We start from the raw sequence: 6,584 nt of genomic DNA, 5'->3' as shown, positions 1-6,584 counted from the left end.
TGGTTAGTAATGCTTGAGAAGAAATGAAAATTTTGGCAGTTTTTCAGACAATTGAATTCTGTTTCATTGAGAGTTATCTTATATAACTGGATTGAAGGCATTCATGCAAAAGTCAGACTATTTTAATTATTTTTTTCAAAGCAAATGTGAAAACTCTTAATCAGTGACAGTGCAGCTTTAACATCCTTTTAGATTTAATCACTATGATTTCAAAATTATCAGACAAACATGATGCAAGATGTATACTGTCTTGTTTGGAATTCTTGCCCTTATTCAGTATTGGTTCAATCATAGCAGTATTTATTTGAACTGCCTCTAGGTTAAAGTGTGATAAAATTCATAAGATGGCAAATACATAATTATATAAGATTCACAATTCTTCGAAGGAATGAACTCCTGCTTACATGTCATATGACAAATTATGGACAAATACAGAACCTAATCCTAATAGTTTTTCTCCAGAATTATCAAAGGGGTCACTCTTAACAAAGATCTAGTATAAACTTAATAATAATTTCTTTAGTTTAACAATGTTATAAAATCTTGAAAGGCCATAGGCAGGTAGTTCTGACGTTCACACCCTTCAAAACCTTTGACAAGAAGCATGTCTATCAAATATAATTATGAATTACTGGTGTAAATGGGTAGTGGGTAATGCACATGTCAATTGTGACCACCACCACCCCCGTCCGGGGGTATACTGGGTGTGAATGCGGTGGTTTTGTCTTACCTATGGTATGTTGGATATGGGGGAATTTGGCAGGGATTTTAGGTCAGGATCAGTTCAGGGAATTTAACCTGGGGTAGGCTGGACCAAAAGTCAAAAGTCCCCGGACCTGGGGGCGGGATGTGGTTACAATTGACTGGTGCATTATGCTATTCATTTTGTTGCCCACTCTTTTGTTTTTCTTTGATAATCCATTGCACACAACTATAGATCAGGATCTCAAATACTATATATGTTGAAAATTGACAACTTTTGACATCAATGTTTTAGTTATAGTTATGAATAATGAGCGTTCATTCATTGCTTTTTTATCAAATCACAATCATAAGTGTTAGCAAAGCACACCACTTTGTGCAGTAATGTTTAATGCTGTGGCTCCTCTTATCAACCAAGCACTTGGGCTGTTGGTGGATAACCATTTCCCTAGTTTCCTCCCTGTCTGGTCACCTGTTTCAAAATTAAAACATTGATAATATGTAATAATGACAAAACTTGAAAGTATCCAGAATTGTACACTATGTTTATACATTTGCTGAATTAAACGAATAAGCTAAGGAAATGGACATTCAAAACAAAAGGGCCAGCATGGCCCTTAATTGATCACCTGATTAAAATGACCATGAACAAGTCAGTCAGGTAAAACTGGTTATGAAAGGTGTTGCTATTTGCTTAGCAGGTTAGTGGTTGCTGTGTTATTTGATGGTTGATAAGGACTCCTCAAAGAAGGCTGCTCTTTGTTAACAGAAATGAGAAGTATGGTAAGCTGGTTGTTCCCATGGTCAATGGATGTTACGGTAATGAACCAGAATGTTGCTATGGAAGTAAATGATTACTAAGGAAGTAATTGGTTGCTATGGATGTTGGCTGTTGCTCAGGAAAAAAGTGGTTGCTAAATAAGGCATTGGTGCCTATCAAGGTAGTTAATGGATGCGTTGGAAGGAATTGGATGCTAAGGAAGTCATTGGTTGAATGGGAATTCATTTGTTGCTATGTATGAAGGTAGTTGCTAAGGCAATCATTGGTTGATAAAGAAGCCAAGGATTGTTTAGGAAGTCATCATTTTTTATGGAAGTCATTGGCTGCTGTAAATGAAGTATTTGATAAGGATATCATTGGTTGCTTATAAAGTGGTTGTTAAGGAAGACATTGTGAGTTTGGATTGTAGTCACTAAGTCAGACAAGTGGGTTCCTTAAGGGTACTACGAGGTCTACGATTTCCTCAACAAGGCAAAACCTTGCTGAACATCCTGCCAAAAGGTGATTATAATATTGTTGTAACAACTTGTTTCATAATCTTTGAAACTAAATACCTTTTAGTTTAGACATCAGTTTCTAAGGAATTCATGCATTACTGCAGAAGTCATTGCCTGATTTGAATGTGTATCAATTTTTGTTCTAGAAGTCTATCAGTAACAGGGGAACTCTGGTTGGGACAACTTTGACCCCAAGGACGAAACTTGAACAACATTCATAAAAAAAACACTTAACAACAATCAGTGATTTTTTTATGAATTCTTTTTACTGCCTGTACAATGTACCTCGCAAATTCGGTAAAAAGTCAACTTTGGGAAAAATACAAAATCAGGCCAAAATTGCTTATATAATGGCAAATATACATTTTTAACTTTTTTATGCATACCTTATGCTGTGAAAGAGTAAGACTTGTCAAGATTTTGTTTATATTTCAAGAAATTCATTGCTATTTTAATCCGGAATGTAATGTAATTTTTTTTAATTTTGGGGAAAATGGAGTTTTTCACAATAAAAAAATCACTGACAATGAACTACGGTACAAACTCCAACATATAAACACCACATACACAAAAACAAATTGATTACATATATAAATTACTGAATATTCACATGGTCTTATGATATTATTGATGAATATTATAATGTTATTTTTAGATACCAGTTACGGGTAGTAGTAATGAAGAATACCAGATCACAAAATCAAAGTGGAAATTGGAACTATTAGAGAATCACTTTATTTGTGGGTAGGTCACTTAAATATTCATTGAGGTGAAAAGAAATTACCATATGATGTATTGCATATGTTTAACCGCTGTTGCACAATCATCATTTCCAAGTGACTGTCTTCATGTCCAGTACTAGCTTACAAAATCCCTTTCTAGATAGTCAAAGACTTCATCTGATGCATCTTAAAAAGGAAGAATACAACACAATCATGAACACAATAAATGCAAATAATGTTGGGTATGCTTTAAACATGATTCAAATGCAAAACATCTTGGCAATTATTTCTAGAGCAATCTAAATGTCCTACATGAGATTTATTCTCTTATGAAAAAGTGATGTTTATGTACAAGCCAAATATACTAGAAATGTGTCAAGTGGACATTAAGTCTTGTGTTGCTTGGTGAATTGCATATACTGTGAATGAACATAATTAACAAAATATCAGGGATTTCTCATAATATGACAAAGTTTTTTTATACCAAGTTTGGTAAAGATTATTGAGCCATACAATGTTTTTATCTGGACTGCATCGTCTTTTATTCTGGGCAGCATAATATGGAAATCCAGGCCATGTATACATCTGGGTTTTATCTGTAATGGACCACATTTTCCAAAATGTATGTAGGCAAATGAGTTACATGGAAATAAAAACTATCTATACATAATAATAAGTGATTTGTATACATGTGTTTACCTTGGTATTATATACCCATAGATATATTATATGACATAATATTGGGTTAATACAAAAAAATGAAATAATATATAATTAGGTTAATGATAAATCAAGCAAATTTAAACTAACACAAACAATTATATGTATATATTTACATTATTTCACAGTAAAATATAATAGAAATTTATAAACATTGGCATAATGCTTAAATCAGGTATCTATTTCAAGGCAGTTGTCATTAAATCATAAAATTTAAAGCTGCACTCTCACAGATATACCATTTTTACAACTTTTTTATTTTTTGTCTTGGAAAGAGCAAATTTTTGCATAAATATCTGCAAACCAATGATATATGATTGCTGCCAAAAAATCAGATCGTAGATTTCCATATTTCCGTTCGAAAATTAATGTTTTATGGCTTAAACCGTTACTAATGGTTTAAGAAAAATGCATAAAACATTACTTTTTAAACTTAAATATAAAAATCTGCTATCTAATTTTTTGTCAGCTGTCTTAAATAACTGGTTTCCATTGGATTTTCGCAAAAATTGCCTCATTCCAAGACAAAAAAATTGTCAAAACGTTCAATCTGTGAGAGTGCACCTTTAAGGTCAAAACAACTAGAAAATGGAACTTTAAACAATAAACTTAAAAACCATGACTTATGGTACAAGTATTTCCACATCGGAGCGGCTGGTTCTTACACACTGACAGTGACACACAATACACTCCACTCCTCTCCATTAACCCTTTATATATATATTACAGTCGAAACTCGTTGGCTCGATATCTCATGGCTCGATATCCTCGTTGGCTTGAACCAGATTAAAAGAACTGATTTTGTTTAACTCTTTGTTCATATAAAATTTGATCGGATGGCTCGATATATTAACTCAGGGTCGATATTTCTCCACCCTCGAAGTCATTTTCGCGGTTCCAAGTAAGAATTTCACAATTTTGTTTGCTTGGGTCGATGTCATTTTTGCAGGTTCAGGTAAGAACCTCACACCTTGATTTGTTTTGTTGGCTTCATTTAGCACACGGCGCTAATCGATAAAAATTAATTCAATTTATTATAATTATTATCAAATTTGAATGACTTAACAGTTTGAATAAACATGCCATCACTTTATCTAAGTTCTTTCCCTAATTGTTATACATGTATAAATTTCAATGCATTCTGATATAACTAATAAGCTATGTTTTTGTTACCCACTGTTTAAAATTACTTGTTTGTTGTTTTCGCATAATTTTTATAATTAATAAAAACAATCAAATAATATTTTCTAAGTATCGAATAAGTGATGTTACGAACTTTACGACGTGTAACTATGTCCAATTAATACTCTTCTCTTGCGGAGATAGCATAGCCAATAACAAACGAGGTAAACAAGACTTTTTGTAACGAATAATAAAAAAATAACATTCTGTAAGCAATCCCGCTTGGCTCGATATTCTCGAGGCTCGAAGTATTTTGGCTGGTCCCTAGAATATCGAGCCATCGAGTTTTGACTGTAGTTTAAAGCTGACGGAGGCACTCCTGCCATGTACCGCTGCCACCATTTAAGTAAACCTGGGAGGAGAAGTGCCCCAGTGTGGAGCTTGAACCAACAACAACTGCTGGAACACTATCATGGCGCTGTAACCAACTGAGCTAACTGAACGGCTGGTTCTCATCGACACGATCTACATCTACAATAACTTTACAATGTACATGAATACATAAATAACTAAAGTATAAATGCAATGTATTTAGTATGTTGTAAAGTTGATGTCTACTGTTCTACTTTAAAAGACACATGCATGTACCCCAAAATTAGTTTTGACAGGCATGACTCACTAATGCCAGTTGTGAGCTTGTTCCTAGCTTCGATCAAGATATTTCTGTCTGAAAATGACATTGAATGCACTCTAAAGCCTAAAAGGCTGTAAAATATGCATTCAACATCTTGATAACCAACTATCTTAAATAAATTAAAATATTAGGATACAGAATGATGTGAAAGAGACTTTAAAAATATCGCTGCATTGTTGGATGTTGGTGCTGTCATCTGATGATCTGTCAGCGGCAATGATTGAGGCAAGCATCAAGTATATTTAAATAAACATTGCACTTTAACAGATTAAATGTTTTGACAACTGTTTTATTTTTTGTCTTTATACAAGCCAATTAATGCATAAGTGCAAGAAAAACAGTGACACAAGACTGCTTAAAAAAACATTGGATTGCATATATATTAAAGTTCAAGCTTCACTCTCACAGATATACCATTTTTACAACTTTTTTATTTTTTGTCTTGGAAAGAGCAAATTTTTGTATAAATATCTGCAAACCAATGATATAGGATTGCTTACGAAAAACCAGATCATAGATTTTCATATTTCCGTTTGAAAATTAATGTTTAATGGCTAAAACCGTTAATAAACGTTTTAGAAAAATGAACAAAACATCAATTTTTGAACTGGTATATATAAAAATCTGCGATCTATATTTGTCAGCAGTCTTATATAACTGCTTTCCATGGATTTTCGCCAAAATTAGTACATTCCAAGACAAAACATAAAAAAGTTGCCAAAATGTTCAATCTGTGAGAGTGCAGCTTTAAGAAAATGATGTTTTATGCATTTTTCTTCCAACTGTTAGTAGCACCACAGGTACTTGACACAAACTTTTTTTAATGTTCTATATGGGCTATATACTATAATAAGATATCTTAATAAACATATATATAGGCCGATTTTTTATTTTGTGACTTGCGCCTGTGAGTAGCACTTTTAGCCATAAAACATTTATTTTTAACGGAATATGTAAATCTGCGATCTGATCTTTTGTCAGCAGGCTTAAATATCACTTATTTGCATATATTTACACAGAAACTGGCTCATTCAAACTCCAAGACAAAAATAAATAATAACAAAGTTGTCAAAATATGTGTATGTGAGAGTGCAACTTTAAGTAGTACTTCGTTATATCAATAAAATATACTCGTTAAACTGTCAATTGTTTACGTATCTACATAAATTCAATTACCTTTTGAACTAGAAAGTGTTATATTTTCAAAGAAAATAGCCATTTACCTCTGTTCAGTGTCGGTCAAATTCGATGTTTTGAATCACTCTAGCGCGTGCTAAATACTAAATGACGCAATGTTTTGGACTGGTCTTCATTTTCTTCGATACAGGCACAACCGAGCGTAAATA

General features: G+C 32.9%; 1 long non-coding RNA gene across 3 annotated transcripts; it reads right to left on the bottom strand.

Annotated features, from left to right (window-relative positions):
• Nucleotides 1-769: 769 nt before the first annotated feature.
• Nucleotides 770-6,584, bottom strand: LOC128220464 (uncharacterized). 3 transcript variants are annotated; one of them, XR_008258787.1, is made up of 4 exons: nucleotides 6,462-6,584; nucleotides 3,187-3,298; nucleotides 2,765-2,888; nucleotides 770-1,174 (listed from the first exon to the last, which is right to left on the bottom strand). It is a non-coding gene; the product is annotated as an uncharacterized LOC128220464 (long non-coding RNA). The 3 variants fall into 3 exon arrangements; XR_008258788.1 differs by having other exon boundaries at nucleotides 3,216-3,298; nucleotides 6,462-6,583; XR_008258789.1 differs by lacking the exon at nucleotides 6,462-6,584 and adding an exon at nucleotides 6,415-6,433.

The sequence above is a fragment of the Mya arenaria genome, chromosome 15 (genome assembly GCF_026914265.1).
Source record: "Mya arenaria isolate MELC-2E11 chromosome 15, ASM2691426v1".
In the NCBI taxonomy this organism is placed as follows: domain Eukaryota; kingdom Metazoa; phylum Mollusca; class Bivalvia; order Myida; family Myidae; genus Mya; species Mya arenaria.
Note: the sequence above shows the minus strand (reverse complement) of the source record. Positions and strands in the feature narration are given on the sequence as shown.